We start from the raw sequence: 11,258 nt of genomic DNA on the forward strand, positions 1-11,258 counted from the left end.
GCCTGCACTGAGCTGCAGACTCTGATCACTGATTTTAAGCACTTTGGGCCGTGCATGTTTGTTGGACTGTGGTCAACGAGGAAAGCAAAGGAAGGAGATGAGGCTGCTGGCGACACCTTCCACCCCCAACCCAGACCCCAGCCCGAGGCGGTAACGGATGGGGCCATCTCACCCTCCTCAGCATCCAACCGAGCGCAATGGGACAAAGGGATTTGGCCATCCATCCCTGTCCAGATTTCCAGGGCGCCATGCCCAGCCCGGAGATGCCCATGTTTGTCAGCACCACCTCCTGCCCTCACAACCCCCCTCCCTGCAGAATGGAGGAGCCGGCTGCTGAGGCGCTATCCAGGGCCAGCGCCACTTCCAGCGCCCTCCCGGGGAGCTGTCCATTCCAGCGCCACTTCCAGCGCGCTCCCGGGGAGCTGTCCATTCCAGCGCCACTTCCAGCGCGCTCCCGGGGAGCTGTCCATTCCAGCGCCCTCCCGGGGAACTGTCCATTCCAGCGCCACTTCCAGCGCGCTCCCGGGGAGCTGTCCATTCCAGCGCCCTCCCGGGGAGCTGTCCATTCCAGCGCCCCTTCCAGCGCCTTCCCGGGGAACTGTCCATTCCAGCGCCACTTCCAGAGTCTTCCCGGGGAGCTGTCCACTCCAGCACCCTCCCTGGGAGCTGTTCATTCCAACGCCACTTCCAGGGAGCTGTCCATTCCAGCACCCTCTCCTCTCCCATTCCCCTTTCCCCAGCCCCACTGAGCCCCCCCTTTCCCCATGCCACGTTGCCGAGGTGCTGTTCCCCTGAGAGCGCGGAGCCCTTGGGATCGCCTAGCGTTCTCATCTCGAAGAGGGCTCCTGTAGCGATGCACTTTACACCTTTCTCTGTCTCTCTCCGAGTGGCTGTGTATCTAACCCCTGCATAGACACACACCTCTCCAGCTGTAGCAAGCTCATTGTGTGTGCAATCAGCCCCCTTCTGTATTTCAGACCCACACCCATTCTCTAACTCATCCATCCATCCCCACTCCTCAGCCCTGTCCAGTTTGCAAAATACCAGCAGATCGGAAGCAAATCCAAAGCCAGCAGTGCTGAATGGAAGGCAGAGGTTCCGACTCGGATGGACTATAATATAGAAGACAGTGATCATGTTGCTGTCGAAGAGACATTTTTGCTCCATCTTTTTTGCATGAGCTTCCTGGTCCTGGTGCCACATCTTGGTGCCACTGGTCATCCCACTATGGCACGCTTCTTTTTAACAGAACTCCTCATATTTGTATTTTTATATCCGAATCTTTGTTAAAAATGATCTGCTAATGTCTAATGTTGAAATATTGCATCAAAGATTGTTCATATTTTTTCCATACGAAAGAAAAAAAAAAGTGTATAGAATGGAATTTAAATGGTTGGTTCTCTTAATTCTATATATCAGTATTGGACAGGACTTCTTGAATGTGGTTAGGGTTTTGCACACCTCAAAACATCAGTAAACAAAACAAATGTATCTAAGAATCTTATACTGTGATTAATGGCTTTATTGACGGACCATGCAGAAACATAATGACTTTAGAAGATCTTATTGCACTGGTTACGAATGTGCTTGGATAACTCGCTGGTGATTTGACGCCTCTTTCTTGGGGGATGTTCCCAGTTGGTGTTTTTAATTTTGTACTTTAATTTAATTTAATTTTTTAAAAAGCTTATTCTGGTCTGATGTGCATGAGAAACTATCATCTTTTCAATAATATACTATGTCATTTTATGAAGACAACAAAGCAAAAAAAAATGTCATGCCATTCTAAGAATGACCCATTGTACATTTTAATGCCATTTTTCACTGTATTGGTGAACAAAACTCAATGAATAAATACATACATGTACCAAATGGAGGCAGCCAACCCTGCGTGTCTTCCCTAGCAAGATCTTTGTAATTGGGCTTGTTCCAAACCCCAGTGAAGTGAATGGAAAACCTCCCAGGACAGTCAATGGGCTTTGGATCTGGACTGTTGAGGGAATAGTGGAGAGATTATTCAAGGGATTCTACCATGTTCTCCAGGAAATCACAGCCCCCAGAGAACCGCACTGGGTCACAGGCATTTGTGTTGCAGTTGCCACCTCTCTCTCTGGGTTGACTCTCTGCATTGCTTAGGGTTCAGGAGATAGGGTGTAGAAGTCCCTGCAGGTTCGCTGGGAGGGAGGGAGGGCAGGCATCAGGTGACCTAGTTTTCGCTTAAGACAGAAATAGAATTCAGGCTGCTGAGATGCTTGTGGCTGTTAAATATTTTACTGGGGCCTCTCAGAGGAGCTGCCCTTATCCTGGGGTGGGTGGGTGGAAGGAACTCTGCAGCAGGGAGCTGGAGGAGGAGGTTGGTCCCAGAGGCACCCGGACCAAAGTGGAGCCAGTGTTGCTTTCCAGCTCAATGCAACAGTCAGGCAAGCACATCACAAGGGCCAACACAAGTACTTATTGGCCATAGCATCCATCAGGGCTGAGGGGAAGGGGTGCCCCAAGGCAGCAAGGGGTCAATGGCCAGGCCATCAGGTGCTCTCTCTATTGCTGCCTTAGGCACAGGCCAATAAGAAGCCCAGATAGACTCATAGACTTTAAGGCCAGAAGGGCCCATCATGATCATCTAGTCTGACCTCCTGCACATTTGCAGCCCACAGAACCCCACCCACCAAGCCTGGAATAGCCCCCATAACCTCTGGCTCAGTTACTGACATCCACAAATCTTGATCGAAAGACTTCAAGTTACAGAGAATCCACCATTGACTCTAGTTCAGACCTGCAAGTGACCCATGCCCCACGCTGTAGCGGAAGGCGACAACATCCCAGGGTGTCTGCCAAGCTGACCTGGGGAATACAGAAGGGGCAAAGCTCTGCACCCTTTCCTGAGCCCTGCAGACTGGTGAAAGCCCCTTGAGAGGGGAGGCTGGAGCCTCCCACAGGCCTTGGGAATTTCCTTTAAACCACTGGGAAATGCACTTGGCATTCAAGGGCTATTTGGGAAGAGGAAGGGGTGCTTATTTACCTTTCTGGGCCACCCTAACACACTTTTTACACATTGGGGCCAATCCTTCCTTCTCTCGTCTTTTACATTTATTAAACTAGCTTTTGCATTGGTTGCTTTTTAAAGCAACCTTGTTTTTTCTGAGTAAGGGAAGGATGAAGGCTAGGTCCATCAATGGCTATTAGCCAGGATGGGCAGGGATGGTGTCCCTAGCCTCTGTTTGCCAGGAGCTGGGAATGGGCAATGGGGGATGGATCACTTGATGATTACCTGTTCTGGTCATTCCTTCTGAAGCACCTGGCATTGGCCACTGTCAGAAGACAGGCTACTGGGCTAGATGGACCTTTGGCCTGACCCAGTATGGCCGTTCTTATGTAAAGAGTCAAATTCACACACCACAACTACAGGCAATGAGCCACCTTACAAACACACTGAACCACAGACACAACCATATACACTCAACCCACACACAGAGAACCACATATGCACAGCCATTCACATAGGCCGGCCGACAGACTCATATACACACATGCAAAGTGCACACGCTCCCAGATGCATGCATACACGCTCAACACACAGAGACACATAGGTACTCAGAGACCCACATTCAAAGCCAAACACACGGATTCCCATACAGAGCCACAGGCACACAGGCACTCAACAAACACCATCAGTACACCCACACCAAGAGAGACACACACACACACCCATGTCTGCCCAAGCTGTGTTTACATGGCTTAACACTGACATGAATAAACGCCCATTCCCCAAATGCTCAGGATCTGGGGAAGGGGGGTACCTGGGGGTCTGAGCCCCCTGCAGTTAAGTGTCTCTACAGCTGTGCTGCTGGAAAGGGAAGCCTGTGGGTACGGGGCCAATGGTGGAACACGGCTGCCTACCGATCTCGCCCTTGCTGATCCATGTCCCCAGCTCTCTGAATGCTCCAGTCTGTGCCCCCTGAGGAATCTGCCCCCAAAGCCTCTGGATTCTCAGCATATTTTACATTCATACCTTTTAACAGCCTGATCCCCTTCTAGATCTCACTATTGAATCAGATTGGCAGATGCCTGCCTCTCCTTGGGACTCCAGCTGGCACCTGCCTCCAGGGGGTCACAGTAGCACAGAGCAGGGGGCACCAAGACAGGCCTTCCCTGCCGTGACTGCTACTGAAGTATTCACACCATCAGCGAAAAGCAGACACAGCCCCTGCCCCAAAGAGCCCATGTAAGGCCCCAGTTGTGAAGTTGGATCCGCACGTTTGGGCAGGGGTCCCATTCGATTGCATCCCCCCAAACTAATGGGCTGTTTCCACAAAGAGCATTCTAGTGGAGGCCACAGCCCATGGCAAAGTCCCTGCCTGTACCTGGGGGCTTTCTCCAGCAGCCTAATGCTTGCACAGGGCATTCTCTGAAGCACTGGTGCTTTGGTCTCCCACTGACCCTGTGTGTGTGGGGGGGGGGGGAAAGACCCTTCAATTCCCCATGTGGAGCCCAGGATCGGAGCTGGTGTCCTTCATCCAGAGACAGGCTTGTGAGGTTCCTAGAGGGGAGAGGCCTCCCCAGGCTGGAAGCTGCAGGTTGAGTGACCAGCACTAATGGGCTATTGTGAGTTATACTCTGGTAGCAGCCAGAGAGAGCATTTCTCCTCACACTGACACGGGTGTAGATCTGGAGTAACTCCACTGCCGTCCCTAGAATTACCCGGGTGTAAACTCTTCAGGCCCACAATGTGTTGGGTCCTGTCCAGCCAGACTGGGAGACAGCCCCACCCCCACAGGGCTCACAGCCCAACGGAATGAAGGCTTATTATGCAAACCACAGTTAGGAGGGGTGGAAGGAGCCATCCCCCAGCAGTGGGAGTATGGGAAGGTTGGAACCAGGAAGCAGATGGTTCACCCCCCCCTCCCCCCCAATGTAATCATAAAGAGTAGCTGCTGCTTCTCATAGCCCTGGGGTGTGGCTGTTTCCAAATCTGAACCTGTGGGACAAGGGAACAGGTCTGCCCCTGCCACCCAGGGACAGGCCAGAAGGGGCCTTAATTAATACAGCCACAAGGCATTTCTGATTCAGACTAGCTGGTCTGGCACAGCAGCAAAGCCCAGCCACAGGAGGGTAAAAGGGAGGGAGCAAAGCAGCTCCCCTCTGCTTGAGTGCACGGCGGCGTCTCTCTCTCTGGTAGAGGTCACCCAACAGACGCCAGTGTAAACGAAGCCCAGCCCAGAGCTAGCCTCACAGAGCAGCACCCGTGAGAAAGGGCGAGAGCCTCACTCTGCAGCCCCGAGAGCTGCTGAGGCTGATCGGTCAGGGGCTGCCACACCACCGAGGGGTGTTGATTAATGCGATTGACTTGGCGCAGACCTCCGGCAGTTTCCATGGACTATCCTGCCAGGGTTTCCCACGGAGCTGACTGGGGGAGGCTTGGGTCAGCTCAAACGCTGGGCTAGCAGGATGAAGAGATTCCCCTCCAGGGGCTGGACAGCACTGTGAGATGGGAGCTGACTGCAAAAAAGGGGATGTTAACCTACCTTTCTGAGAGCAGGCTCCCCCCTGCCCAACCTCCCCCCATCCCTCACAAGGGCAAGGGGAGGAAGCCAACTCCCCCAGCCTCTTCCAAAGCCCGTCCTGCCCCAGCCTTCAGCACTTACCGACAGTCCCTTTTCCTGCGCGTTCTCTGTCTCCACCGTGACTTTTTAGCTGGTGAGGCTTAAAACACGGTTCAGGCCCACATAAGAATAATGGTTAGTGACTCCTTGCTGGCTGCAAGCTCCAGCCCACAGTCTGGCTCCTGGAAGTGATCGAGCACAGGGTTCATTTACTGTGGGAATGGGTATGTCTTTGATCAGGCCACCTGTAAACCCAGTCCTCCCCCGTAACTCTGTGCACTAAAGCGTCCCCCAGCGCACTTTCCCAGATCCCGTGGGTCCCGCTCTGCACACAAGACTCTCTCCCCCAGGAGTAAGGGGTCTGGAGAAACCTGCCTTCTCCTCAGCATTAAGAAGGGAGAAACAACAGGGCCTCACCTCCCAGAGAGGCTGCCAGCAGCTGCCAGGTGCAAGATGGCCACTTTAGGGCTGCAGTTGCACATTGCTGCTAAATTTAAAGGGCCAGCCCCCAAAAGGCACACTGGGAACAAAGTTCCTATAACATGGCAACTGTGCCCAGAGATTTAATAGGACAGGAATATGCTGGCACTGTGCAGATCCCTGTTTTACTGCATCACAGGGCTGCTTATCTGGCTAGACCTGTCCCTATGCAGAGCATATCCTGGCAAGAACCAAGTATGTCCCCGTGAGCCAGAAACTGTCTCCCCTTTACTTCCAGCCCAGAGTGACATTTAAATGCCATTACCTGCCCTGGGTAGTATTGTTCAATGGCCAGTTAGTGGTGCTGGTACTGCACCCCCCAGATCCCCCACCCCAAGGCTTGCTGAGCTACCGAAAGGCAATGGTGAGCAGTCACCTCCCCTCACATGCAGGATGCTGGGGCCAGCATCACGTCAAGGCTTTTGCCACTGCGAGGTGCCGGGCCGTACCTCCCACCAGCAGGCTCCAGACACAGAACATTCACAAGAGGCCAGTGACACCATCAGTTCACGCGTTTATTTGCATAGGGCCTGCTCTGAGGCTGGGCTTTGCCAAACGTTCTCTTTCTAATGGCTTCAGAGATGGACGGGCTTGGAGCCAAGTGGTGCTGGGTACCCCCTGTGCTAGTGGGGAGGGCCTCATGGGCTCAGGGTGCCTGTGAGTGACCCAGCTCCTGCAGCTTTCTAGCTGCCAGCGTTGCAGCCAGTTGCTGCTGGAGAACCCTTCCCTTTGCTTCTGGATGTTCGAGGTGACAAAGGAATCTAGCTCCAGCCTACCCCAATTCGTGCTAACACACCAGGGTCTTGAGCAGTTCGCTTTTCCCCTTGAATCCACCACACGCTACCCAACCGGTTCACTCGCATCGGCGCTTATCCATTTTCCTACCTCAGGCCAGCCCCCTGGCAAAGGGGCCCAGTTTCCCAGCAGGCTGGCGGCAGATCAGCTCATGGGCCACCGGAGGAATGGAATTTGATGGAGTCACACTGGGTAACTTCCAGGCCTCTGCACTGTGACCTGTCAGCAAGGAAAGAGTCCGGCCCAGCCCAACCTGTGCTACTGAATTCTGTGGGTCAGGGCCTCAGCTACTGTAAATCACCACTGGGCCACTGGCCTCAATGGAGTAACGCTGATTTACACCTGCCAAGGAGTTGGCCCTCTGGGGCTTGTCGCTTATGAGATGCCAAATAATTATTAAAAAAATATCAAGTCCATTGGCTGAAAGCCTGGCTTAATCTCAGGGAAGCTGGTGAGCTTTCGGCCCTCTTCGGTCACTCGCAGGCAGGGAGATGGAAGCATTAGGACAGCCGACTTGAAGTGTTGTGTCTCTCTAGATGCTGAAGTCGCGATTCTGGCCAGGGATACCACGACCCACAGGGAAGGAGTGTCTCACAGGTGGCATAAGCCAGAGGAAGCCGCAAGGGACAGTCCCAGGAAGGGCTCGGTGATCCCAAATGGCTACTCCTCACAAGGCTTTCTGTGCCCCAGGGCAGTGAGCGAGACAGTGGGTCTGACTCACTGTATGTTTGCCTCCTCTTGGGGCTATCCGCCTGTGGGGACACAGGCGGCAGCTCTGGCAGCCGCCAAAGAGCAAAGCCGTCCCTGGGCCCTGCCCAGGCCTGAAGGACACACTTCTGCACTTGCACAGCCAGGCCCCACAGCTCAGCTGCTGCCGGCTCCCGTCACGTTCCGAGTTGCAGGCGTTCTCTAGCAGACAGGCGAGCTGGAGAGAGCCAGGCGCCCCAGCCAGCAGGAGTCTCCGCTTTTGGGGGACCAGGAGCCATTTGCGATTTCACAAGTTCAGTTATTCTGGCGTGCTCTCTGCAGGCGATGCTCTCGACTCCTTCAGTCTTACTCTAGTTCCTTCCCACCCACAGATCCCTCCCAAAGAGCCAGAACACAAATCAGAGGCAGCCAAACCAGACAGCGGGAGGCCCAGGTGGTGGCAGGAACAGGGATGTTTGAGCCCAAAGAGGTGTAGTGCCAGCTCCTCCTCTGCCTGCTTTCGCCTTCGTTCCCCTGGGAATGTAAACAGGACCCATTCTGTCCAATCAGTTAAAGCCTCTTGAATTGCTTTGTTGAATGCTCTTTTTGCTTTTTAAATGCACTTCGTGCTGGGACATAGTCCCACTTTGATCACCTTAGACACGCTCTGGATTTGCCCACACAATAGCTCCTTGGGGCAGGGACCCTCGTCATCATGTACATACAGCACCAAGCACAAAGGGACCCCGAGCCCTGATCATGGCCCACAGATGCGACCAAAATACAAACAACAACAGAGGCCGCATCAGTGCAAATTTATCCCAATTGCCTCATTACTGTGCTTGGACCTGGAGCTCCCGGGGCTAGAGGGGAGTTGGCTCTGCAGGGCTCAGAGAGTCTAAGGCTGGAAGGGTCCAGTAAATTAATCTAGTCTGACCTTCTGCATAACACAGGCCAGATAATGTCAGCGTTACCCCTGTAACCATAAATGGTTGCACCTCACATAAGACACAAACCCATCACCCTGAGATTACCCACTCTTCTGAATGAGCTACCCAGACTCATTGAGCCCTTGGGTTTGCCAACGATCCCACCGATGATGCTGTAATTTAGACTCATGGAGTCTTTGATGGAGACAGCTCTTCACTTGGAACTGCACTGAGATCCCCAAATCGCCCCGGTAAACTTTGGAGAGCGAATTGGTGAACTTCAGGAAAAACCGGTCCCCTAACCGCCCCTGGCTTTCACGGGGACCCCGCCCATTCCATATGGATTCTACACAAGCCTTGCAGACCACATGGGAAAGAACCGACCCAATTAACTTCAACTGCTCCCAAAGTGGCAGCTGAAAAGTGAAGTGCATTTTCCACCCGTTCTATCCACACAGATAAATCTAGGTCAGGAGCAACATTAAAGATTTCATGCACACAAATTTTATGCAGAGCTAATATAAACACTGGGAAACATAATAGTTTTTCTCAGACACGTGTGGGCGGAGAGGCACTCGTAGCCAATCCGGTGCCGCGGCTCCGACGCAGCGGCTGCAGCATCTCCGAGGAGCTGAAAAGGTGTGTGCGCACGAGGGAGCCAGCCAGATGACTAACAAGGAGAGTGCTGACATTTACAAGCTCCCACATACATGTGGCAAGTGAGTCTGCTTCACAGATACAGCCCAAAGGCAGCGGGACTAATCAATAGGCCCCCGCCAGCCGAGGGAGAGCAACACAAGGGCGAAGAAAGCCAACTCCACAGTGGGATAGGGTGGCATGAGGGCTCACTGGGGAGAACCTGGAACTGAGCAAAGGCGGGGGGCAGATCCACTTTAACCTCAGGGTGTTGTTTGTGGGAGGGTTCCCATCAGTGCAGAAGGGGCTGATGCACTCAAGGACTGAACTACTCTGGAAACCGGAATGGCTGTATGTGTCACACAATGACACTGAATGATAGTCTACGGGTGAAGGGACAACGTGGAGGCCAGGGCATACGCACAGGAGGATGGGGGTGGCTCTTAGCCTTGCCTACCCAGCCATGCTTGGGATGCTGTAGTGTGCAGGAGCACCGCCAGCTTTTTTGGCGCCCTAGGCGGCGGAAGGTCCCGCCCCCAAAATGGCGCCCCCGACAGAGGCGGCAGAAGGTCCCACCCCCGAAATACTGATGATGACCGGGGCGGCTGCCGCCCCCCAAATGTTAGCACCCTAGGCAACCGCCTAGGTCTCCTAATGGGTTGCGCTGGCCCTGATAGTGTGGGTGGTGCAGGCCCCAGCAGGGGAGTCCTACTGTAAACCCCATGCTGAGGTTTTTACCACCATGTCACCGCAACCTGCTCAGACTCCTGCAGCCCCAGGGCACGCTGGGAGCCGCACCTGTGCTACTGCAGCAGTGGGAAAGCACCACACCGGCCTCAGGGCAGAGGCAGCCTTGGGAAGCCAGCAATTGACATGGTGGAAGTGGAATCTTCTTCCCAACCCAGGAGACAGGGGCCCCTGCAAGGCCCAGGCTGACCGGACAAGGAGGGTGCCGTGGAGCAAGCAGTTATGCCAGGGAAAGGGGTGGGTTCTCTACACTGGGGCACAGGGCCGAAGCCCAGAACTGAAGCAACACAGGGCAGAATTCACCCCTCCCCCAAAAGAGGCAGCCAGCGGGACCAAGCAACTATGAGTCCTGAATCCCAGGGCCTGAGCCCCTGGTGACTTCAGTGCCCTGGCTTCTTCCAGCCAGAAGCCGGCTTCACTCCGGCGACCAGCGCGTGATACCGAGGCAGTAGGTTGTCGTGTCCCATCTGTCCCTGGCAGTGCATGGTAGAACCAGCCTCTCCCCCCTCCCCCGCTATTCCTGGCTACTTGCCTAGGAAAACAACACGGCAAACATTTGAATCCAACAATTCAAGGGCTAACCCCTCCCCCAACCCCAGCAAGGCCACAGGTTTCCTTGCCCGGGGAGCTGCACAAAGAGCCCGTGAGCAGGGGAGAGCTCCCCAGGGAGCGGGGAACCCTGCCCCTTTCTCGCTGGCATAATGCTTCCTAATCATGCGAGGACAGAAGCTGGATTAGAGCGATTTGCTTGTGGCGGATGCTAAAATCCCTCCCTTTGCCTCTGCACTGCTGCGAAATCTACATGGGAGCGCGCGAGGCCGGCGCCTCCCCCCACCCCCCACCCCAAGATGGATGGAGGGAATTAATATGATTCAGGGATTCTCTGGCAGCTTCATTACCAGCCACAAAGACCAGCGACCTGGGGAGGGAGAGCGCCAAGGCTCCGCACTCTTCCGGGAGCTGAGTCAACCTGAGCCTCCCCACACAAGTGCCCATTGCCAGCTCTTCCCCGGTTCCGCCTGGCCTGCCCCTGGCTCCCTGCAGAACTGCAGCAGGTTTGGGGTGTAGCTCACATCCAGCCCCATGGAGCGTGCACACCGCAATGGGCTGGCGGGGCTGCAGCAAGCATTCCCAGCCCTCACGCCACCCCTCCTCCACTGGGCTCTGCAGCCAGATGTGAGGCTGTGACATCCCCTGGCTGGGGCTGGAGGAACAGGCTGCAGCCACCCTGCTACGGAGGGGCAGGGGGGAGCAGAACTGTACACACAACAGCCCCCCAAAGCAGCCTGACCCCAGTGGCTGCTTGGAACTGTAGTCTAATATGGAGAGAGACCTATCTCATAGAGCTGGAAGGGACCTTGAAAGGTCTAGTCCAGTCCCCTGC

Source organism: Terrapene carolina, unplaced genomic scaffold (assembly GCF_002925995.2).
Source record: "Terrapene carolina triunguis isolate 2854851 unplaced genomic scaffold, T_m_triunguis-2.0 Scaffold88, whole genome shotgun sequence".
Taxonomy (NCBI): domain Eukaryota; kingdom Metazoa; phylum Chordata; order Testudines; family Emydidae; genus Terrapene; species Terrapene triunguis.